Here is a 27,883-nt window from a genome sequence, read left to right on the forward strand (position 1 = left end):
CGCGAGGTGTTATATCATACAAAATGCAACTAAATACCGGTACAGTATAACAAAAGGGTTACGAAAAGTTTATTCATTAACGTTTATGAGATTAAAATATAGTATAATAAGCACCTTGTTCTTAGTTTTCTACTTAGAGACCAATTTAAAAATCTTGAGTATAGTTTCAGTATTGTTATAGGATTGGGAAATCAAAATGTTTGATATTTGCAATCTCAACTCCAAAATAAAAATATGGATAATTGACTAAAGTGAACAAAAGTCTTCCGATTTATTTCAATTGAAGAAAAAATGCTATTAAAAAGTTGATTAAAAGTCTTAATAATATTAGAAATCAAAAAACAGTTGTGTGACGATGGGCTTTTTATCCAACTTTAATTATCAGGAAGCTACACAATTCGAGGTATTCCTCTTTTGTTTTTCCATGTATGGTCTACGATATTAAAAAAAACTAATGACAATGCCTGATAAATTAAAATTTTGTCTCAAGCGTCTATTGGTGTCCAAAGCGTTTTACTCTGTATTTGAGTTCACGATGAACCGCTGAGACATATGGAAAAGCTGTAAATGACTTCAATGCAAATATGTTTGAGCGAATGTATAATAGCTTAGGTCTTACTGTGAGTAAACTTTTACGTTATGGTTTTTAGTAATTTAAGATTGCGATACAATTTACTATTGTGAAAAAGTGGAATAAATAGATTTTTAATAATACTTTAATTTTTCAAGGATAAGTATTTGATGAGAAAATTACTTAGGAAGTTTTTTCAATTAAAAATCAGTACGCATTTTATATTTCAGTTGAATAACGATAGTCAAAGAAGTCTATAATAGGCTATAAAAATAGTGTAAAGAGTTTTATTAAAGTGAACAATATTAGCTTGCCGTAACAATACTCCTTAGGCTATATGACCACGAGAAAGTTCAAACTTAAACAATCACGACATGTTATGGCCTTTGTCAGCTTGTCAAACATCCAGGCTAATAAGGAGGCTATTGTAGGCCTATCAGACAATTGAATGGACTCTGTTTGCTGCAGAACTTGTATGCCAGTTACAAATATCTGCAGGTGATTTTAACGTACCGAAGAGAGTAGCACTATTATCCCTATAATAAAATTAGCACGATTTCACAACGATTGGTACTGGCAAGCTATTCTCTTTTGCATACTGCAATAGGAGTATTGTTTAAAGGCATATAACCTACGATTTCATATTCTGTCTATTGAGCTAGACCTCTATACCATACTAGTAAGTGTGTGTAAAACACACACACGTGAGCTCTTGTTCTGTTTCTCTAGCCATGACATCAGTGTTTCCGCTTCTATAAACGCTTCAGAATGATTTGGCGTTGTTTCTTCTGTCTCATGTTCTGGGTCGTCACTGTCCGATTCCATTGTTTCTGTTTCCTCTGAAAGAAATTGCTTAAATAAACAACCAAAAATAAATGCTTTCTTCTCTTGCCTTTACATAATACTGTATGTATGTATGTTACGTACGAAAGATTGTCAATCGGAACGTTGGCAAAAACCCAAAGGTATTGTACAGTACAGTCTACTGTAATATTTTATAACATACTCCCCGTCTCCTCGCTACGCGCCTTTTTGCCATCGCCCGCTCGACGCTAAGGAACATAGTGTAAGGGCAGATGATAAGACGTTTTCATTTTTGCTAGATACAAATCCGGATTATTGGGATTATTGACGGTCCGGAAGTTTGACGTCCGGACATGAATCATATCCGGACATAGTATATTTATACAGTATATATATATAGTATAGTTACATGGTGGAAGTAAAAGAATGTAAGGATGGCTTAGTATTAATAGTGGGAAGGGTTAGGTGACGTCACCCTAATTTAATAAAATACTAAATCTTCTTGTTTAAAATTGTAGTGTGTATTCCTTGCATTAAAGACATTTATTTATACTAACCAACCAAATATGTTTATGTGAACCCATTAATCCTAACATTATATATTTCTGCGAATGAGTTAAAACAGTGAAAACACTCACATACAAACAAATACATGCGCATAAATATAATAACCAAAGGTATAAGAAGAGTTCATTTAAGTTTTCTCTCGTATTAGAAAGCATTTATGAGAGATGTTATGTTAATTGCACAAGAAATATTAATAATTAAAAATTTATTGTTAATTGTTAATCTCAACACTTCCCAAATGCTAAAATAATAGAACCTCAAGAGTCATGTGCAAATTATTGATATCAAAGTAAAATAAATTGTGTAAATGACCTCAAACCCGATGTATACTAGCTGGGAGGATGTACTCGCTTGTATATATGTTCGGTATTTAAGAGACAATACATGAATAAATACGTTAAAGCTAAGGAGCACCTGAAATATGGGACAGGATGTTCTGGGAAGCGGGTTCACGCAAACGCGATTCCAGTCGCTGAGTTATGACTTGGTCCCACGCTCTTTGCCAACAGTGAGATCTGCTCCCGGTAAATCATTGTAATCCTTCAAATCTGCCTTCCTTCCTCTACAGTAATAAATTTCATTTTAATGTGTGTTATCTGAACTTTCCGGGTAGTTTTTTTTTATTTTAACGAAAACGAGATCTCTTGTAGTTACACCGAGTGCAATTAAGTTGTTTATATCGCTGCATTACGTTACAAAATGTTTAAGTAAACTCAGTTTAAATATCATAAAATTGTATTAAGGTCGGTAAATTGAGAGAAGAAACAGTTTACTATAGGAACACTACAATTTTTTTTCCCACATTTATTATAATGTAAGTAACACACGGTACTCTAAGGTTAATTAAACATCTTGAAACTCTTTATCTATTTAATTGGAACTAATATATAATAGTAAACGTATTTAGAGAAGATGGTAAATTTACCTGTGCAAACGCACAAAATCTGTTTATAATTGCTTAATATTTGCAGGTTGATGTTTTTAATTCAATATTAGTCTTAAATTAAATCCAGTAGTTTTCAATTCTGGCTGGTAAAATTTTTATTGGCTTTGTCTAAGGAATAATTTCAAGAATATTCAACCCTTGCATAGTTTGACCGTAGCTGGAAGAGAGCTAGCCTTTCCATCTTAGGAGATATGGCTGAGATAGGTGGATATTGTCTAACTAAGGAAGGGGCTTTGGCTACTCAACTACTCATTTAAAATCGATAAATAAAATAAAACAGGCCTCTAATAATCAGTATTATATTAGAGTTTACAACTCAACTAATTCAATATTGAAACATAGTACTAAAATTAAACGTTTTATCCAAAATAAATAAAATGCAAACAAACAATTTGAAACTACAGAAATAACTATGAAAGTTATATTGAATTATGTTACCGTATATTTTTATATTGTAAGCAGGACGTCTTTTGCAAGGAGGTAATTAATGATTGTGTATAAAATTAAAAGAGAAACAACTAGGATTGCAAAGCACGACTATATTATGATTTAAAACTGTTTATTAATATTCATTCTTACGTAGAGTTCATAATTATTTATCTAAAATGTTTATTATGTTTAAACAATCCTAAAAAAAACTATTATAAGTTATTATATTAATTTTAATGGTAAGAATATTTAAGAAATTAATGAATCTTTACGCAAGTATAACTTAAAATTTTGAACATCCAGACGAGTACAAGCCGAAGTACAAAAACAATGGAATACATTATGTTGTCGTCACTGTCATGGTACAAGTAATGTGTTACTATCAATTACGTAAGGATTTAATATATTTTGATGATCATTGAACATTATTGAACGCTTACTTTATTATATCGCATAAAGTAAAATCTATACCTATAAAATCCAAATACCACCGACTGATCCACACACTCACTCACTCACTCATTCACTCACTCACTCATCGCTCTATCTCAACAACGACAAGACCCAGAATCCTGAAATTTGGCATGGTGGTCGTACTTATGATGTAGATGTGCAATAAGGCTGGGTTTTCAAAAATTCGTCTTTTAAGTGGTTTAAACGTGGATAGTTTGCAAACGAATTTTTGGACCTCAATTAAGCCACTTTGAGCACTCCCAAAGTACTTTTATAGTTTGGTCTCGAGTTTAGAACTGTAAAACCTACTAAAATAAACAGTATACTACAGTAAAAGTTAAATAAATACTTAGGAAAGGCAATATTAGTGTTGTAAAACAGCGCTAAAAGTAGCCAAATAAACGTTAGTTGGATAGTATTCGTGTGGCTATTTTTTACCATGCAACTTTAAAATCTACTAGAATAAATAGGAATCCATGGGAAATTTTAGAAAATATGTTAATAAGAATGCTATTTATGTTGACGTAGATCACTGAAGGCTGCCAAATAAAATTTTAGTTGAATACGCTCTATTTGAATGTTGTACTTTTTGCCCTCTGAAAGTAAGCTCATCAGGGTTCTTGGATTTTAATTACTTTGTAAAATATCGGTAAGTGTGGCAAAATAAACATGTTCGCCCGATACGCTCTATTAAAGTACGCTACTTTATACCCTCTGAAAATAAATTTGTCTGGGCTCATTGCATTATGAAATTGACATCTCTATTGGAATAAATTAGATTCATTCGATAATATATAAAGTACTAAGAAATAAGTCATAGTTATGACTATTTGCTTAAAAAACCGTCCAATAACAATGCTCTCATTCACGACCTTTACAAAGTTTACTATTGAAATTTACCTTTCTATAATCTATAAATACTATAAATGATTAATAAACCTGGTTTTCATGAAGGTTCCAAATTAAATGGCAAGAAAGTCTTATTTTAATAGAGCGGACCAAATCAAAGGTGACTTTTAAACAGAACCAGTGGTCTGACAGGGGGGGTGGGGTGGAGGTACGACAGGGTGGCTCAGTTGACAATTCATTTATGGAAGAGTCTCTCCGTGCTGCTCGACTCTGTTATCTAGCGATAACGTCGGTACTGTATCCCCGCCCACCACGCCGCGGCCGCCGCGCCGCACCGGTCAGGCTACTTTCAGTAACTACTGATAACAGCTCGACAGTGTGCTGCAGTCCTGGCTTAAAGAAAGAGCTATCCTTACACCTAAAAATGACACTGGTGAAAGTATTAATATCCTATTATTGGAAAAACTGCCATCTGAGATTGTCCATTACCAGTCGGTGGACTCTGTGGTGGAGAAGAAGAATAGAAGATGCGGTACACTACCCAGTAGAGTTCTTGCACACGCTTAATCCTCCAGGCATTCCACCACATCATCTTTACCTCAAAGTTGGATCTCCAATAATGTTGCTTAGGAACCTGGTTCCACCTAAGCTCTGCAACGGAACTAGGCTACAAATCAAAGCGTTGCGCAGACACGTTATACAAGCCGTAATATACACTGGATGTGGCCAGGGGGAAGAGGTTTTTATCCCACGCATTCCCTTAATTCCATCGGATTACTGTAGATTATTTTCAGTTTAAAAGACTACAGTTCCCTGTCAAACTCTTCTTTGCTATGACGATAAATAAATCGCAAGGGCAGTCCTTAAAAATGGCCGGTGTTGATCTAAGGGAAGACTGCTTCTCTCATGGCCAGTTATATGCCGCTTGCTCACGAGTTAGCTCTGCTGACAGTTTAACTATCCTTCAGCCTCTTGGAAAAACAAAGAATGTTGTCTACAAAGAAGTATTGTAAGTTCCTTAAAGCAATCCAGCTTGTGATTTAATAACTGTTGTGATATAATCCAGTGACTGTTAAAGTATTGAGTTAGGTAGAATCAGTACAAGAAATTTTAAAAAGGAGGAGTTGAAAACATTGAAGCAAAAGTAATGAGAAAAACGGCGAGTTAATAATATGAAAACTCATTTAATTAATTTGCATTTATAGAACTCCTGAAATCCTGCAGTAATATTCATCAATAATTTTCCCGTAGCGAAGCACGGGTATTCTGCTAGTACAATATAAAACTCTACCCAACTTAAAACATACTCAGTACTTTAATACGAATTATGTCTGTGTTCAACATTTGCCATACCATAAAGTCTTTCCGGTGGCTCGTAATGAGTAGTAACAGTAAGCTTTGTTACATTCAATTCAAGTCACAAGAACTGAAAGTTCGTAATTAAATCTGCAGCGACTCTCAAGTTAAGGTGAGCTGTAACTTCCTGCAACGACCAAAACTTCCGACAAAACTGATTGGTTAATTCCTTAGCTAGCAACCTAGAGCATCAATTTCAGTAAGTCATGTGATGAACTGAGTAAAGACATCGACTTAATGTTCAATAGTCCACGCATTTTTATTGTGATGACACGGCAGACGATGTTTTGGTAACAAATATTTACAATTAGAATTTCGTTAGAGTATATAGGTGTTGGAAAAGTCTGGTTACGGCTTAATATTTTACAAACCATATCAGATAACATATAAACTTTGTACAGTGTCATATGGCTATGTAAACTATTTTTCCTGGCTATTACCATGACATGCCAACCATAGGGGGACTGCCCACAGAGGAAAACATGGAGATCTTAAATGAAAGCATGGGTCGAGTGATACCTCATTTGAAATAGCTCACTTAGTAGAGGTGAATGCCGCAAACCGCATCTCAAAAGGGTTATCCAATCAGAAATGGCGGGTTGTTTTAGGTACAAATTGTGAAGTACATTATGCGCTGCCATTTCTGACTGGGTCGTCTGACCAGTCAGAAAGTAATAACCTCTTGCCACTAGAATCTACTTCTTCTACCGTAGTAACATTTGCATTGTTGCCCATATTAAGATGTTATATATTTAGTTGGTCCTCATAATCTAATTAGGTTGCAAAGCAATTTCCTCTGAGCAAAACACCGTACTACCGTTTTAAAATATTTCGGTTACTGGTACGTCAAGAACACACACACACGCACACACACACACACACACACACACACACACACACACACACACACACACACACACACACACACACACACACACACACACACACACTGGTACACTCGTTTATTAAATTTCACAGTTAGGGGTTTTTCTGCATGATTAAAAACTTAAAAAATATTTAGTGTCAAATATAGTTCTTCTAGTGGTTGTAATATCCGTATTCCTGCTCCCAACACTTCGTAGCTGAAAACTCTGTCGGATTTTATTTATGTATGGTCGGTTTTGAATAGCATGTACATTAATACATTTCTTTAAAGTAGATTTGTTACAGGTACTTGTATATTCTATTTATATAAGCATATAATTTACTTACCTATATATATATATACGCAAAGTGTTTTGTAAGTATTGTTTCAATTAATTGCGGACCACTCTGTCTTGAGTAAACAATATATTTGACAAGGTGAACTTTAACGATGAAAATAAAATTCAAATCAGTAGTTTTGAAAAAATAGCTGAGCCTACGAAATTGCGTGCGATGTCGTGAGTAACTGCTAGTGTTTTATACAGTCTCATTACATTTTGACTCTTAATAAAATATCTATAATTTTTCCATCACTCTAAATTATATGAAAATTGTATTAGATGAACTGTAACCTAGACTTACTCGTATAAATGCATTCCGATGACAATAAACGTACCTACTAGATTCCCGCACAAATTAGTGGTTACCGTCAGGTAGACAGTAATCACAAGAGACACCTGTTGGTACTTAGTTGTTATATGATATATCACATGTGAGAGAAATGGGCCTGTATACTAATGTATATTATAAGCTCATTAAAAAGTAAAACTGTAGCAATTGTACATTGTAGGGAACTTGGCGTTTATTGTTTCAAAGAACAATAGAGCCATGTCACCAGACTTGCAAATGTGTTGTTTATTCAAGAAACAATGCTCTGTACTTAATTGAAACCTTTGTCAAGAAAACGCTTTGAGTTTTGAGTATATTTAGGTAAGTGAATTTTACGAGTATGCTTCTGTAAATAGCATATCCAACTAACAGTAGTAAATAGTCCTAAAAGAAATATAGAACTCTTCCAAGTTTTCGAGAAGATATCTCGTAGCAAACACACTGAGGGCTTATCCACCTACTTCCTGGAATCCCAGAGAGTTGAAATTATATATGCATATGCCTTATAGCTTAGGTAGAAAAAATTAATCATTTTCAGAAATATAATCCGTAGGTTTTGAAATGAGATTGCAACCTGTAGAAGAACTATAATAATTTCAATAAACAGGTTTTATGCCTTCAATAAAATGTGTTGTCTCAAAGTTATATAAAAACTACTATTACATTAATATTATCTCAAATTTTAATTTATTTGAATTTCCCATCTAAATTATGAATACATTATTGCTTAACAGATATCTTTTGAAATTCAGTATTTTAAATGTTGAAGGAAGGTGGGTAAGCAAAGCATCAAAGGGCACGGCGTATTCATTTGACTTTTAATCTACTTTATATTTGCTACCTCCTGTGTAAGTCACGTTGATAAAAATATTTAATTTAATTAGTAAAAGCAGTTCTATGCCGCTTACCGTAACTTTAATATTGAGTGACTTACGACAGTTTATGCTTAGGTTTATCAAAAGCTCTTTAAAGAAAGACTGCTTTGTGTGAATAAGAGGATATTTCTTCGTTAACTAAACGTGAATTTGTTCCAGATGTATTTATATATGTGATTTCATATATTTACTTACATTAAATAACCAAGTGGTGCCGAGCTAAGGTTTCATTGAAGAGAAATATGCGTATTTCAGAAATTCAAAATTTTAACTTAGCTATATAGAACATTTCGATATTTCAAGTTATTTATTTTTCCTTAATTTAACACGTTTATGCACGTCTTTCTTATTTATAGTTTTCGTAAAATCCTTATGTCATTGGAAGTTTTTATTTACTGTAATTCAAAATTTTAAAAGTAGTTTCAAAGATGGGAATGTCTTGCAAGATTCGCTTGCATGAGATAAGCGTATGACTAATTAAATAAATAATACCTAGACTGCCACTTTTATATTGTAAGGAATAAATTAATAAGTCATCAGCCAGTAGGTAACGAGTTTATTGTAACTAATTCTGATCAAAAATAAGTATTCTGAGTTGAAAAACTGATATTAAATATTTTGCGATGTAAACTTACCTCGTACTCTCATGCTCAGAATTAACAAACTGCTGTTCATTTCATCAAATGCGATGAGAAATATACGTAATGTCAGATACAGGCATCAGGAATTGGGTACATAATAAAGCATGCAAATTGTTCTAAGAAGGTATTTAAGCAAGCATAAGCAGTTCTCTGAGGTGTAAAAGGCGGAGCATATTTGTTAAACAGTGGTATCGGTTACGTATGTGGTAGCAAGCTAATATTAGAATGTAGTAGAAAATTCGTTAGGAAATAGAGGGCTCCATTTTCTGACAACATAATACGAGCCGACAACATACGTATATAGATGTAGTGGAGGCGGTATTGGAATTGAAGAAATTTTATTTCACGTACAATAACAGTAATGCATACAAAAATTTTAATTTTACCAAATTCTGGTAGGATTACATTAACTACAAATAAAAATAAAAGTTTCAGTTTGAAATAGTTTTTGTTAAGTTTGAACTTTAAGTTGTAAACAGGAATTAAAATAGTTTAAAGTCAATATTTATCACTTTACTTTATTGTTTACGATTCTGTAAACACTTAAAGTAAACTTTTTGGATATATTGCAAACAACAGCAGAGATGTAATCATACCTTCACAGGAATAGTTCTCAACCTGTTGAAGTATGTTGGATTTGAACATGGTGTATTAGATTGTAGCATTTGGTTTTAGTTTCAAGAATTGAATTACGTTAATAATATCGTCTTCATAATCAAATTGTGTTTCATCTTTGTCAGTGTGTACGTGACATGTTGTTTGTGCTCTTGGCTCCTGTGTAGTGACATAGCTTGTGTTCATTCTTTATCGCCTAGAATTGATGGTGTTAGTTTGTCAGGTAGGTATTACTTAAATATTATAGTAGCATTCCATCGGTGCACTTATAAAATTTAAGCTTTTACGTAATGGTTTATATACAACTAAAAATATGGTAAATTTCAAACCTAAAAACATAATGTTATACTTTTTATAACATATAATGAATGGAAATATCACTGCAGTTTTTTCATATACGTATTACTTTACTTACGCTCGTTGCAGTGTTATGTATAATTTATCACATTCATAATGCAAACTGAATATGAGTTTATATTGGAATCCTCTAGGGAACGAATGAACTAGTTTTTAAGCTAAAAAAATGTCAAGCTAGTACGTTACTGACTGGTTTTATTTTTATACTTTTAATGGAAAATCTTCTAACATTTACTATGGTAGGTGCTGTTAGTCTTTTAAGTTAAGGGTTAGCTATAAAGCTAACTCTCGCGGTAAAGTGAGGTGTAACTAATGCAAAAGCTTCCGGCCTTATTTTACGGCCTCAGTTCAGTCAGCAGTCTTGGTTGTATCTGGGTTTGCCTTGCCTTAATATACTCGTGTTTCTACCTCATAAACCGCCGCCTCTTCACGACTTCGTGGTTTATATAACTTTTGCTATCCTGAATTTAAGTGTTACTCAATCATAAAATTACGCTGTTAACACAAATATTAGTGTCAAATTTTTTAACGTATAATATGAAATGTGTTGTAGTGTAATGCATTTTTGTGCCTGAACCCAAAGGGGTTTAAATCATTACAATCAAATGTCTGGTAGTATAAAGTTTTAAGGAAATATTGATATGATTGTTACGTATTGTTCAGAAATCTGTTACACTTGTACAGGTAGCAGACTATATTGAAAATTTTATGATTTAATTTTTAAACATGCCAGTGAAGTAACGAAACGAAAATCAATAAAATATATTTATATTTGAGTAATTACTATAAAATACTTATTTTATTATTATAAATTTAATTCCCATCTTAGGCAAACAATGGCAGGTGTGGAAGTTTGATCTCAAGCAGTAAGAAAACCCCGATATTATCTCCTACCTGTCCTATGTAATACTGCTCTGAAAAAGCATGGGAGATTAACAAAGTTTCAAGTTACCAAAGAAGTGTAAAGTGACGTTATTTGTTTCGTGAATGTTAAAGATTTCTTTTTGTCTTGACATTCACAGACACAGCTTGAGCTTCAACTCGTTATATTTACCTGAATAATAATTTTTTTTGACGTGACAACGTCTTAAATTAGGTTGCGGCTCGGAGTCACTCATGAAAAAGTGTAACGCCCGGTAACGTTACAATGCCCGTCCAGTGAGTCCGCCGCACGGGATCCGCACGGGATAAAGCAGATAACTGTGGGTCCGCCGCACGGGATAAAGCAGATAACTATGTTTATTTGTGAAAATGTGGAGTGCTTAGATTCGTCATTTACAACAACTACAACAATAAAGGTAAATAATTGTACACTGATATTTCATTATCGTAAACTATGATTGATTGATTAATTGTTAGATTGACACAAAAGTTGAGAAACTGAGTTTATAGGTTATGTCATACTATTGACAAATGTTGATAGTGTTAAGTAAATTATTAGTTTAAATCACTCTGCAATCAATCGTAATTCAGTCGATTGAGAAAGAAACAGCGCGTATTGCTAGTCAAACATTTAAAATAACAAATTATAACCTCTAACCTGTCATAACAGTGCGACCAAACAAATTGAAAAACTAAACCGACCAATCACCACGCGCGGAGTTAGAATTTAACTGTGTTTAGCAAGAATTTCAAATTCCAATTTTAGTAAATGTTTTATTCAACTTTACCATTTACAATAACAAATTTTAATTAATTTCAAATTATGTACAATGTTTTTAGTAAACAAAATATATTTCTATAGTTAAAATTTGTGCAATTCTTATTTTCATTCAATTCCTTGTTCCTATTGTGCAATTTAATAATATTCATATCAATAAATATTCTACCGAGAAAAAGACGTTGTCACGTAAAATCTTCGCCCGTAAAAACCGACTTTACAGGCAACCATAATTTTTTTTTTCTCCTAAATCTAATTCTAATCCTGAATTGGAATATGTATAAATTTCCATCACTTAAATATCAGATATATTTGGATTCTAAATGAATAATGAAAGTTGCAGTAAATGAAATAAACACATTTTAACAATTAAGGATGTTTTTATCTAGCGAGATACATTTTATTGGATATTTACATTTCAAAGACAGATATTATGTTAATCATTTAAGCTACGTAACGAAGTAACTTATAAGTTTATAGCAGTATTATAATGGAAGCAGTAAAAATGCTAAACCTACAAATCTTTATTGCAATAGAATATTTATTCCAGTGAGTAAGCACGAAAATAATCGGTTTTATAACACCAAAACATTTGCCTGTGTTATATTTAAAACTAAAGAATCTATAAGCAACTTTTGGTTTTTGATTGATTATAGTCTGGTTTCACCGTAAGATAAACTCTGTCTATACAATTGGGAAGGTATAATATAGCAGATTTAAGAACAGTTTCACAGCAATCTGCAAGCAGTTTGGTAGAGAATTAATGTTTTTTAACCATAGTAAAAATCTCTGTTTAATAAAGAGAACAGAAAGTATGCGGTAAAATTAATTTTAAATATAGTTTTTCTTAAGGAATCTGCTCTCAATTTTCAGCTACAACATTATTTAACATGAGTGAGTCAGCTTTAACATGTTCTTTATTTTTGGTCAGATCATTCATCAGCAAATGTTACTTGCAACTCTTTTCACACGGGAATACTATACATTTCACAAAACAACGTTTCACGGAGGGAGCCCCAGATTAAATGTCACAGTGAAAAATGTGCCGTGTGGAGTAATAAAGCTCTCTGCTATTGCAGTGACATACATCTATGTCATGTCACATCTACGGTTATCTAGTTGTTCATACATGTGACATTGTTCTCTTTGAATAAATGAAGTTTTATGACTAATACAAATCTACAAACGAGTTTCAATAATTTTTTAATTACAACTTCAATTGAAACAGTGGCTTTAATACGAGCAGGAGCAAAGACTCAACACAGTAGTCAATCACTTCATGTCCTAACATTTAAACTGAAAATTTAAATTTAATCCTTGAGAAAAGATTCCAAATATTGTCATTTTAGTTGTCCAATGATAATTATAACGGTTTAATAATCGTACTTTTTATACAAGAACTTATTTTACAAGCCTTCTAAAATTTTTTTAGAATTTCTTTAAGTTTAGAAATTTGGTTAACATTTTTTTATGTTGGTAAACCTTCTTCCATTATATGAGTTTTTTAATATACTTAACCTTTCAGCCGCTAAAATATAACTGAGGCTTGTGAGCTTCTGTAACACCCTATTGTCAAAATAGATATACGTGACATGATAATCCAATAAGGCTCACTAGCATATTGTGGAAAATATAATTTAGGATAACGCTCGAACCGTACACCGATACGTATATTTAGATTGCATTAGATTTAGTAATACAGTCCCTATGATCTTATTTTTTTCCATGTGTTATAGTGAAGTGTAAGATAAATACTCTTTTTGTTACAACAAAATTTTTACAGTGCACGCAAGGAAATTATTTTACTTATTCATCCTCAAATACGTTTTTAAATTTTTTTTGACTGTTAACAAGTAATTTTTTATTCCTGTTACTAAAATCTAAGAAATAAATTAGAAACCAAATAAAAAAGCCAAATTTCATTAGAAAGCTTGTTGGCCAGAAAGTAATTCAAATTGTATGTTTTATGTAACATAATATTTACTAACAAATTCATTTATATCCGTTCTGTCGTAATGAAAATTCTAAATTTATTTTTTATAATAAATTTTCAAATGTTTAATATAAACAAGTAAATTATTGCATTTTGTGTGTTAATACATGTAGTGTAGTTATTAGGAACAGAAAATAAATTAAGAGTCCCGTTCTAAATTACGAAATTTTATATAATTGCGACAGGTTTGATTATTTATGGAAGTAAACTATGTTTATATTAGCAAGGTTAATTAATGCAAAATTAGCAGCGTTTTCCTTAATCATTAGCAGTGCCTATACAAAAAGGACTCGCTTGAGGACTCTTCTACTTTAATTGAACTTGAATAGTGGGTAATTTAAATATGCTATTACTGTTGAATTGCAGAATACATTTCGTTACGTTTGGTTTTTACCTTAAAGTTTTATTATTAAATGTTTAAATGTTGTTATATTGAAAAAAAAAAAAACAAGGTGAGGTTTAAAGTCTTACTTATGACGCTGGGTGTGCTAGAGGAAGATGTCTGAGATGTCTTCGGAAGACATGAGTTTAATAAATATGTATATTTAGTTTGCACTTGTTGCAAGTGTAAGACTTTTCTGGTCTCTTTCTAAATTATTACTAATTTACCTATTAGCTAAGTATGGAAATTAAGAAAATCAAAAACTTTTATCCCTTTTAAATATGTGACTAAAGGTACATCTAAAAGTTTTGGTTAATCAATCAGTTTTTTTAAGTCTTTCCTAACTAATACTGTTTTGAAAATTGGTTGAATTTTGTTCTTCTATATATATATATATATATATATATATATATATATATATATATATAACTAGATTCTTTGGCCATATATACATTTTTAAGAGATATATTTTTTAATATGTTGATTTAGTTTAACACAACATTCTTCTTCAAGTTACACTAGCTTATTTTTAGGAAGTTTGGCCCTTAACCATTTTAGCTAAAACTCTTCATTAATGAGATTTGGAAAATAAGCCTACAGAATATTTTTACTCTAATGTAATATCTTATGTATCTTATCATGCGTATCTTAAGTCCGAGACCAGCATGTACTCCCGGTCTACACCACCGTCTGAACAACATAAGGCTCTCTATGGGAGGGCTTCCTCTAAAAGTAGTAGGATACGTTTAGTTTCAAACCAGAGACATTGTTGTAACCAATGATAGACTTTTAAATTTACTAGCCTTGTTGGTGATAAATGGACAGAAAATAAAAATGGAGTCCAGGCTTATATATGAGTCCAGGAGCTGCCCAGATGATATGTTGCTCGAGTGGAATTGGGTTTCTCCGTGGTTACCCGTGACCCTTGCACTACCTATGAATGCTAAAAGGAAAAACCGCAATAGTAGATGTTTTAACCCTGTCCTCATATCAAACTTATAAAACTTGTTTTTTGTTGCCTGAGTTTAGGCCTGGATCTGTGTATAATTAGTTTCTGTTTATTTTTAGGTTATTTGTATTTGTTCTACAGTTCATAATGGCAAAAACTTTTTTTTCAGGAATAAAATTCATTGTCTTATTAGTAGAAATAAAAAATTTTCGCTTGTAAATTACAGGGTAATAACTCAATAGGTTAAAAACAGTATTTTCACTTTTTTATGTTGCACTAATTTGTTAATAATAGGCTTTAAAATCGGCCATAATGTTTTAGCTTTATATTTGTATAAAAAAAACTTAATTAGACTTATGATATATTGCTTTTATTGGCTAATTCAAAATTTCTTTTCAGCAAAAAACTAACTTTGCAATAGACCAGCATAATTATTTTTTTAAAGGAGTAATGTTTTAGTTTTTTTAAACCAAACACAGATTTTTGTATAATACTGTGGAGAAAGTTTTGTACCTCATAAAAAGGGAGGATGATTGTGTAGTTGCTGAACTTTGTAACAGTTGGGCTTTATTGGAAAAAAGCTTTATTTATTTCCACCCACCAGATACAATTAATTAGTAACTTTGCATCTCTCTCTCTCTCTCTCTCTCTCTCTTTTTTTTGGGGGGGGGGGTCCATCTGCGGAGGTGGTGGGTCAGATAGTGGGGCTACTATATACACAGGTATAGTGATGTTGTGAGGTATGTTTTTTCACAGACGGCCTTAAGAAATAAAAACTGTATTTCATCCTCAATTATACGATAAATTCTATATCTTCCAAACGATTAGTTGAGACTTCAGACATTCATGTCATCGTATAGATAATATGCTGGGTGAATTTTTAGGTTGTAATACACTCCTGTCCATTACTAAACTATTGGTTAGGAGCATATACCGCTGAATTAGTTATTTTATGATACTTCAGTTAGTAGAACTCAGGCGCTATTAGTATTTTAAGTTAGGGATGGCTATGAAGCTTGGTGGACGTAAAGTAAGTTGTAACTAATGCAGAAGCTTGCCACTTTGGTTTATCGCTTCAGTTCAGTCAGTACTCCAGGTTGTATCTGGGTTTGCTTTGCCTTAATATACTCTTTTTATACAACATAATCTGCTGTTGCTTCATTACTCTTTGGATTATACCAATTATGTTCCCATTCATTTGGGTTACTTTAACCATTTTGATGCATAATTATTTAGACTACTTTATGGTTAAAGGATTCGAATAGGTTAAATGACATGGATTATTGTTAAATTGTATTATTGACACACAATAGAGCACCTATTTTATAAATACAGTTCACCTAAAGACTAACATTGAATCTAAGGGTATACGAGGAAAGAGAAACAAAAATACTTGTAGTTTAAACATAGGAAATAGTACCAGTCCATTGTTAGACGCATATGTATTCTTAGTAATAAATAACATTTTACAAAATGTTTGGTATCATGTGTATATAAGTGTAATTCATTTTTTCTTGCAGTTTGATTTTGAGCTACACGATAAAAATGGGATATAATCTCATGAACTTACGTTCAATACAAATTTATTTGGAGAAATTATAGTATATTAACAAAGTTTTTAGTTTCCGAGGAAGTGTTAAATCATTTTTTGTGTGAATAACAATAACGCTTACTTTTACAGTTCACCGAAATTAATTAAGCCATTCATTCTATGATAACTATTTTTATTTTTATATTTCTTACACTCTATTGCGGATTATAAGCTGCAGCCATTCACTGTTTTCAAATAATTTTTTCTAACTAGTAATCTCTATAACGGTACTTCCAAGTTCGGAAAACACCAGAGAAGGATCTAGAAGGAATAATGTTTTTAAGTTTATGCCGATGAATGAATTGAAAGGATGACAGAAATACAAAAAAAATTTCATTAATATAATTTTTAAATCAGAAATATTCGTTTCGAGAATTCGAAATAATTCTTATATTGAACATACATTCTGTACAACACATGCAAATTTCAAAGTCTTATTTCCTCAGTATCAGAGTGTTACTTAAGGTCCGATGCGACTATGGAAAGGACTAGGCCTCTGAGTACAAATAGATGGATGTTTTACATACAGGCAAGTGCTTTCTTAAGTCTAGATAGAGGGAAGATTTCTGACCTGTGTGGCTCAAGGTAGCCAGCCAAATCCAGAGCAAGGCAAGGAAGTGAGTAAAAACGCTAGGATGCATAAGATATCCTACAAATCTTGACTATATATTATAGCCTATGACCCAATATATACGTTGAAATTTGTGTTAAATAATTAAAAAAACGGATAGGATTTTTTCAACTGTATTTTTGAAATAAATCTAAATAAATGTATGTTATGTTTTTATTTAAAAGTTATCACACATTTTACAACACACACACACACACACACACACACACACACACACACACACACACACACACACACACACACACACACACACACACACACACACACACACACACACACACACACACACACACACACACACACACACACACACACACACACACACACACACACACACACACTAGATATAGAAATAAACTAACTTATGAAAATAAGTCAAAACATTCTAAGACAATTGAGTAATAAATTTGTACAAATGACAGGAGTGAGTTAATAATCTGTTTCATTCAATGTCCCATGATGATATATTTATTATATATATGTTTAACAATTAGATTCCTATTTATCCTGTATTAATTACATTTTTAGAGTTTTTTTTAAGTTTCTCGTTGTTCTGTAAAATCTTTGATCTTTTTGTCCCCTGCATATTACAAAATTCAATTATCAAACAATGCCAATGAAGCTGAGAAACTGTTGATGAATACTAAAACTTTATTAAAAATTAAAAGTTTCACAATTTGAATCCTGTTTCAGGATTAATATATAACCTGGAGAATTGTGTTTAAGACCAATGTATCAATGCCAAACTTCATTTCGTATTACAAAACACTGTTGTTCTAAAAACCGCCTGAAATTTACTATGTTCCTAAAGTCATTAAACCTTTTTACATTAGCCTTAGCCATACAATAGGAATATTATTTTGCTTCTGTTCCAAATAACACACATTTTACATTAATATTAGCCGATTATAATAAAATTGTACATGTACGATTTTAGGTTATTTAACATTTGAGTTTAATAAATTACATCTCATAATATACGTTGGTATTACTAATCCAATGGTTATAAGCCAAAAAGAACCAAAGGATTGATCAAACTGTCTTTAAGATCTATTGAACATGTTAATTGTAGATTAATTTTTTGAAACCCACTTAAGACCGAGGATCTAACAGTTTTAGTGCAAACAATATTCAGGTATTCTAAAGGCATTTTGAACTTACATCTTTTACGTTTCAACTACACATTAATCGATTGGATATTTATAAAAAATATACCTAATACTTATAAATATGCTTGAATGGTATATACGCTATTTTTCGCAGATGTCTACCCAATTAAATTGCTCAGTAAACTATTCACGACACGATTCAGGCATCAATAACGCTGTTGGCTGTGGCCTCAGAACAATTAGGAAAGAACTCACGAAGTGCGGAACAACGTTCATGCCGCGGAACATAAATATTGCAGAACGGAACGTGAAGGTATTCCAGCACATCTTGCTCATACAAGCTCGTTTATACAGACAATTTGTCCTTGAAATATAAAATTAATATATCTTATCCAAACCAAGTTCAATGTAAAGTTCTAAAAAACATACTGATGTCGATTCCTGGATACAAACCTTATAAAGCATGAAAGCTTCAACACTCCTATTATTTTGAGAACTGACATGGAATTTTGTGGTTTTCCATTGTTTTTAATCATAAATCATTCACAGAAAACTATGAGTTGAGATTTATTTATTATATATAGCTAAATCTTGTATATAAATTCTGAAACTATAAAAACTTATGATGATTTTCATTATATTTCAAAGATTTCCCGGGGAGTGTCCCTGACACCCTACCTTTTTGGAGATGTTTCCATACCCCTACTCAACGGTGTACCGGACATCCCCCAGAGAAGATTTCTGGGTGCGCCACTTATCTACTGTATAGCAGAAGTTTCACAGACTCCTACGATATGTGAAGGTCATTGGAAGGTTTTCCCACCTCCAAATCCATTTTAGAATAGTTTGATATTCAATTTTATTGGACGGTGTGTCCGAGCCCTGCCCTGAAGTAAGATAGAGCAATAGCCCAATTAATTAGATAACAATGATGTGGACTGGTATTTGTTTACATGGAAACTGTAACAATCCGAATTTTTCAGTTTTAACTATTTCTATGGATACAAGGTGTCTATTCAAGATCTTGTGCTAGTCGGACGTGTTTTTAAAAGCTCTTTTTTCCAGCAAACAAAGCTCAGTTCTGTTTCAATTTAAGTTTTTCTTCTAAAGAGAAATAACAGAGAAGCTCAAGGACTAAACAAAGAGGCGTTTGTCATCCCGGTTGATAGAGAGGTTTTCAACCAAGAAGAAGAGTTAACCAAGTTTCCGGCTACCAACTACCTTTTTGAAAGGTTGATCAAAGAATTCTAGGAGGTCGTCACTGAGAAATCCACCTCCGTAGAAACCACAAAAAGAAAAGGCAGTCTACGAAAGCCCCTAACTACCAGCGTATCTCGGAGAAGTCCTCAGCGAAGAAGGCCTAACCTCGGAAAGTCAAGGAAGATCTTCAGGAAGGAACACTTCCTGGTCCATCTTCGACCTTCAACTCCAGCAGGAGAGGAGTACAGACAGACAGATAAGGTAGATTTTCAAACTTTCTTCTATTTAAAAAAAGTTACAACTTAAGGAGGAAAGTTTCTGCGACTCATCGGATTCTTCATCTTATTCAGCTCGACTCCTAAAAGCGCCCTCAAGGTCCTCAAGAACCTCTTTAAGCAGACACTATTTTCTACACCCATCTGCGACCAATCGGCTATTGTTTCTACTAGTAAGGCGATGTGGGGCGGAGTCTTGATGTAACGACCATGGGAGCGGTAATGAAGTGGATGACCGCTACACTATGTCGCGATGGTCGGGGCGGCATAGACACGGGGGGGGACACCTTCAACACTCCCCCCCCCCTAACTTGTTTCCATCTCAAAACAAGTATGGAGACAAGAGGACTTCTGATGAAGAATTCACTGATAGAGTTCACTGATGAAGAATTATCTAATGAAGAATTCACTGATAAAGAATTCACTGATAAAGAATTCACTGATAAAGAATTCACTAATAAAGAATTCTCTTATGAAGAATTCACTTATGAAGAATTCGCTTATGAAGAATTCGCTGATGAAGAATTCGCTGATGAAGAATTCGCTGATGAAGAATTCGCTGATGAAGAATTCGTTTGATGAAGAATTCACTGATGAAGAATTATGAAGAATTCGTCGCTTATGAAGAATTCGCTGATGAAGAATTCACTGATCAAGGATCAAGGATTTCTGAATAATGTCTTTACCTACCAGGTATAAATTATTGATAATTGAGAAATAAATTACCCCTGTTCCTTTTTTGTCATTGAGAAATAAATTACCCCTGTTCCTTTTTTGTAACTATGTTTTCATTCTTTAGAATCTTATTTACAACCATAGTCCCACATCAGGTTCCAATTTTGAATAATTGAATATTTAAAGTTTTAAGAACAGTATATCGGAGCCTTGTAGGGTGAGAATGAAACTAATTCAATGAGTAACAATGAGGAAATTTAAATTTATAAGAAACATGGAATTTGGTTAAATAACTTATAAAACTTCAGAAGTTGATATTAAATTAAAACCTTCACTGCAATATACTTAGTGAGACCGAGTACCGCAATCAACGTGTTAAACTACTGTCCGACTATAGTATGAGTACATTATTTAAAGGCCCAGAAACCCAGAGCCCTTAACGTTTAAGTGCATTTTAATCTAGTATGAAGGAGAGTTAAAACTGAAACGTAAATAACATTTAATGCAAACATTTTAAATGCTGAATTAATTCCGGTCTTTAGACATTCTATTGTTTCGGTATATTTCTTTTTAAGTCACACCATTATGTCTTTTAGTAACTGTAAAAAGCTTTTTAAATAAAAAAACATTCTTTGTAAATGATTTTTTAATTAATTTTTCATTGCCACTGAACTTATATTTGTACTAAAAGGAGAAAAACAATGTATTAAGTTTAGTGAAACTTATCACTCGGTTGGCTGGTATTTAATTTCTGTCTTTCTGCATTTCTGTTTGCCATACAATATCTCTAGAAGGATTTAACCTATAGACGTCTCATGTTGTATACAGGGTGATTCAAAACTAAACGGCAATCTCTCGGGAGCTTATTCTATAGCTAAAAACAAGTAAAGAAGTTCATATAACCATATGCCCGGAAACGCTTCGTTAGCGAGTTACGCCTAGCGAAAGATTTCGCCCGGACTTCAGAACCCTTGGTGAAGTCAGGCCGTATAAAAATGGTAAAGGTAGTTACAAAGATACAAATACGATTGTTTTTTATGTTTTTATATCTGACAAATTTATTAAAAATTCGTCCCAGAGCTGTAAATGCAATACTTTCAGAGATATCTTACGTAAAACACAAGAATTGGTGCAAAGAAATAACACATTTTTGTGTTTAACGTAAGATTACTTCCATAAAATGTTAAATAAAGGTCAATTTTTTCTTAAACAGATTTGTAGAACATTTAATTCTGAAAAGATTCATGTGGATTACTTAGGAAAAAAAACTAATAATAGGTATTGAAATTTAGCTGTATTTAAAAATAAAACAGACGCACAAAAATGCATATTCTTATCTGCATAAAATATTAACTAATCTAATATTTTATGCAGATAAGAATATGCATTTTTGTGCATCTGTTTTATTTTTAAATAAAGCTAAATTTCAATACCTATTATTAATTTTTTTCCTAAGTAATTGACATGAATCTTTTCAGAATTAAATTTTCTACAAATCTGTTTAAGAAAAAAATAACCTTTATTTAACATTTATGGAAGTAATCTTACGTTAAACACAAAAATGTGTTATTTCTTTGCACCAATTCTTGTGTTTTACGTAAGATATCTCTGAAAGTATTGCATTTACAGCTCTGGGACGAATTTTAATAAATTTTTCAGATATAAAAACATAAAAAACAATTGTATTTGTATCTTTGTAACTACCTTTACCATTTTTATACGGCCTGACTTCACCAAGGGTTCTGAAGTCCGGGCGAAATCTTTCGCTAGGCGTAACTCGCTAACGAAGCGTTTCCGGGCATATGGTTATATGAACTTTTTTACTTGTTTTTAGCTATAGAATAAGCTTTCGAGATATTGCCGTTTAATTTTGAATCACCCTGTATATTTCTATGCTTCTATGCTAAAAACTTAATTTCTATGAAAGCACCATAAAATTGTATGATGAAATATGTCACACTATAGACTTTGGCTTAATGTTTTTCCATAGTTTTACGAGTACCTATGATGTTAATTAGAAAACATGTAACAGATGTATGGATCCGGTAGTTTGCGTACTTACCTGGTTATTTCAATGAACCAAGTATTATTATTTAGGTACTATCTTTGAAAAGTTTCCTAAGGTATACAGGTAATTATTAAACATCTTTAATCTCTTTCCTAAATCGTTGTCCCCCTTTCCTTACGTTATTATTAATATTAAGTAAAGCCTACCCCGTCTAAATTTTATAAATACAGTAGTAAATATTTTAAAGCTGTTTGCTGTCACCAAAATTAAATATAGCGTATCTGAGTTGTCATACGGTCAACATGTAATTTGGGCAGTGTTTGTCGCCTCTCAGCTATAGACACATACTGAACGTCAAATTGCAGAGTTCACATGATGCAGTAAGATGTATGTTTGTTGTAATAACAAACCTAACACGTTGCCCTATGAGAGTTTTCTTCAATCAATATAAACAAACAGGGTAAGTGATTAATAAATTCTTATGGATGAAATTTGCTTTTATCTTGCATAAATAAAAAATTGTTAATATTTACCACTCCACGTATTGCAAATTCACACTATTCCCATTACTGACATTAATTTTATACTAATTTGCATCCTTAAATCACGAAACCGCAGCGGATTGGTTAAACATGTGGTGAATATTATTTTCCTAAACCCATAAAATTATCCTTTAATGCTAAAATCAATTTATGCAATATTTTAAAGTTCATTTACAATTCGTAAATGTCATGAAATATTTTATGCTTTGGCGCATTATCTTATAATAAATACCATATTAATGTAAAATATTATAATGTTCCAGATAAATAGACCCACCTCCGACAAAAGAGAGTGTGACCGAACTATTGAGATCCATGACAATAACAAGAGTGATAATAGATGAATAGCGTTGTTGGAGAGAGAGTGCTCCGTGGGTTGGGGCAGTTTCTTTATCTTATCCGTCCTTGCTCCTCCTTACATGACCGGTGGATGGCCACTGTGACCCTTCTCTACTAGTCTAGTATGTTGGCCAATACGCAGCGAGTGAGTTGAGCTCCAGAAGTGATTCTTTGTTATCGCATTTCGTAGTAACTCAAATGGATTTAAACTGAACACTTTAATTCAATAAAGCTAATATATTCTGTTACATGATACATGGTGTTGTTTTCCTGTCTTGTTAACCATGACAAAGTTTTCAAAGAAAAACAGTCCAAACACATTTTCAACTTTATCTAATGTCTCAGGAATGTAACTCATGACATATTTTTTACAGAGTTGCAGCGTCTTTACTAAACTACGGCAAAGGTCCTTAACACTGAATGCCATGAAACAATACCATATGATTACGAGTAAAATTGCATTACTCAATGACCCACAAACCGAAAGACAAATGGTCAAAGAAGGACCAAATCCTTGTATCCTTGTTGACAGCAAACTTGTATCAGTAGTTAAGATTACTACTTATGTAGATATCTAATTATCTTCACTTCTTATGAGTTTGGCACCTACTAGACAAGACAGTAGTTATTTTATACCATTGAATATCTCTAGTTAATATGGTGTTATGTGTCGCATTTAAAATTAGCTGTTGCCAATTTAGTAGCGTACAATACACAGCAAAATAAAAGAAACTAATTAATATTTTCCCCTTATTTTTATATTTAACATGCATAACTATATATAGCAGTTTTTAATGTTAAAAAAAGGAAAATTTTAACCTTTTTCTTAATAAAATATGATTATTATAGTCATTTCATATCTTTTAGTGAAACAAAACTATCAGGAACATTACGTTCAAGATCTGCAATCTGATTTCTGCCTCAGGTGACGGATTTGTTTATTTTAACATTAATTTTAATTATGTATTTTGTTAGTCACTTGAGGAAGAGCTCAGAGTGCAGATCTCTTACGAAATAATGTTTTTTTTCACAATCCTTCCATTGTCAAAACTAACTTTAAACGAAGGATATAACCTTCTGTTTAGGACGAGATAAAAAAATTTAAATTATTTCCAAATGAATACTAAAGTTTTTTACCATTAAAATAAGAATATGATATATCGTTAGTCCTATTATGAGAGAAAATAGAATGCTACAGAATAAACTTGTTAATTGAGAATAAAAAAATATGAAGACATTATATGTAGTTCAAAGGACCTACATGTCGTAGGAATAGGAATACACACTTCAGCCTCTTGGCTTCTTTTTTTATAAAGGTTCGTTGGAAATATGAAATGAATCTAGTGCACGACTGACTCATAATCAAGCGATACGGAGGTACCTTGAAAGACTACCACATAGGTTGGTGGCGTGTGATAGAGAAGGAGCTTAGCAATTTGTGGAGATCAAAACCACAATTCACTGATTCCCTTTTGTCGCAGGGTATAGAAGTTCATAACCAGAAAATGAATGATGCAAAAATAGAGGCTACAAGAGCTGAGACCTTTGATCGGATATGAGGTCTTATGGTATGCCGGGGTAACCTCTCACTATCGCGAAGGTAGGGGGAAGAGTCTGAGGCACGGCAGCCGACCTTATAACAAACCTTCCAATCACTAATATTAATGTAAATTCTAACTGATCTATAATATTAGTTCATGAATTTTTATTTACTATTAACGATGGTTGTTTGAAAAGGATATATGGATTTCATAGCTTTTCCCAGAAAACAAAAAAAAAATCACTGTGTCCACCCTCCTCAGGACCGTGAGTATGGTGAAAGCGTGGAAGCCTATTTATGAATGCCTCCCAGTATGCCCAGCAGATCGGCCTCCCCTCTGTAGATTTTACTGGTGTGCAGAAGATTGGTTCTAATATTTTTCATTTACACCAAATATGTATTAAAACCACAATTTTTGGTAGAATGTAATAAATATATTGCTTGCTTTATTTCCTAAATCCACATATTTAGAACTGACCCTGGTAGCCTATGTACATAATCAGCAGTAAACTTTGGGATTTTTACATTTATAATGTTGCAATTAAATTGCAAATAAATAATAAATTTATTCATGAGCTTATTTTAACAAAAAAATATTTTCAAATCAACTTACTTCAATAATAATAAATATAGCTACGAAACTAGTTACAAATATACATAACTCTGAATGAATGTGCACTGTACAAGAACGCAATTGTAAATAGACCGTAAATGTTTTCAGAAAATAATTTATTGCAAGCCTTGATATGTTTGGTGGTGGTCAAAATTGAGAGCATCGAAAGTGTTGGATATTTCGGTTAGATATTGGTTTTTAGTAGGACGTTTCTCTGTTTCATTAAATAACGTGTCAGGATTTAATGCGCAAAGGAGGAAGAACATGAACTCAGGAAGGATGTGCTCGTCAATAGCGAATAAAGGTTGGATGCTAAATAGTTATTAAATATGTTGGATGGGGATACATTGGAGTAGGATCCTTGAGAAACATTGAACAGAAGTTTAAGAATGTTTTTAAAACATTTACTTAATGGGCAAACCTATATACTAGATATATAAGTTAATACGGTTAAAGAACATGTCGGGAATTTTTTTCAAAGTTTGCGATCAACCATGGAACAAATTGTGGAAAAACATAATTTTGAGAACGTTTACTATCATTCAGCGATACAAAGAACCAGTACCATTTTTAAAAATTGATATTTTTTTACACTTAACTAACGTATCACATCTTTAAAATAAACCAATAAAATAACGACACACAATTTTTGTGTTAATTTCATGCACACTATCTCTTAATTTCCACTAAAAACAAAACAATCATAAATTTGAGAAATATATGAAACTACACATCTTGAAAACTAGTACGACTCATTTCTTGTGGCATTGGAAGATGGGAAGGTTTTGGGAAATAATTTAGGAAATCCTTAAATTTGTTTGCAAAACTTGATAATAATGTATGCAAATTTTAAAATAAACCTCCATGTAGTACTCTTACATCTCAGTACTATGTAATGTTATTTTTAACAACTAAACTAATCCAATCATTACTGTAAAATTAACTTATGACTTTAAGTATGGTTATGCCTCTAATACGAATACACTAACAACTAATCGGCTTTGTTTAAAGTTTGTGTTTAAAAATTAGACGTTTCGATCTCGGATATTTGATGTAGTATAATGCAACAAAATGCATAACACATACGACTTATACTTAATACTTTTAATTTCCCCCTATACTTATGCTTGAAAACATATCGCAGTGGTACGTTCACAATAATAATATGTAATATAGTTTATTACAGAGCAGTACTATTAAGGCAAAGAAGGTCATGCTAAAAATATAGGCTATGAAATCAAAAGGTTAAACTTGATAAAAAAAGCATTCGTGTTTCATCAAGCGAGAGAGAATACCTTGCCTGTACCAATCGTTGTTCAAATCTAGTTGATGTTATTATAGGAATAACACTGCACCCCACTCCGGTATGCTGAAATCACCTACAGATATTTGTAACTGGCACACAAGTTCTGCAGCAACAGAGTCCATTCAATTGTCTGATACAATAGCCTTCTCCCTATCCTGGATATTTGACAAGCCGACAAGGGCCATGTCATGTAGTGATTGTTTAAGATGGGACTTCCGGGCACACATTGTCACGTGCGGAACCTCTGCACTGAGGAGCATTCTTACAGCAACCTAATATTGTTCTATTCTATGTAGCATTGTTATCTTTCCTTAACATTTTTTTCTCATTTATTTTGTATTTACAGCAACAAAACTATTTATTATTCGCTGCTGATTTAGGTCTGCCTGTCCTAATCCTTGACATAGCCCTAGTCCTAGTCCTATTATTCTTGACATAACCATTTTCCGGAAAACGCTTAATTTTTTCAAGCACCGATCTCGATACAGGATTTTTATTTCAATACAAATAATTGAATAAAACCCACATTCCATTTAAATAGAACTACATAACCGTAAGCAAGAATCATTATAACTTTTATACGTTCTCGTTTAATTAAATCCATAACCAATGCGTAAACTATAAACTACTCTGGGCAATACGATTAGGTCACAGGAAAGAGAAACTTTATGATTGACGTTGCGTTTTGCAATTTTCCAAGAATTTTTCTTATTCTGCTGTAAGTTAGGATAGGATAGGGATAGAAACCTTTAGTTTGCCATATACAGTTTTTTTAAGCTCATAATAAAAGAACGGACTTTCAAATGATGGGGTTTCCATTTTCTATTAACTGCTTTAACAGATTCTATTAGCTGCCCAAAGCATGTGGACATATTGAGATTTATAAAAAGTACCATTTACGCGTTATAAATAATTTATGAGTTTAGTTTTGTTACCTGCACAACATGTTATTTACTTGTATCAGGAGTTTAATAAATCCTGTGTACACCATGGTTGTTCAAATTTTTTCTAACCCCGTCATGTAGGAAAGTTGGTATACAACTTATATAACATTATATTTAAGATGGATTATTT

Source organism: Homalodisca vitripennis, chromosome 2, assembly GCF_021130785.1.
Source record: "Homalodisca vitripennis isolate AUS2020 chromosome 2, UT_GWSS_2.1, whole genome shotgun sequence".
In the NCBI taxonomy this organism is placed as follows: Eukaryota; Metazoa; Arthropoda; class Insecta; order Hemiptera; family Cicadellidae; genus Homalodisca; species Homalodisca vitripennis.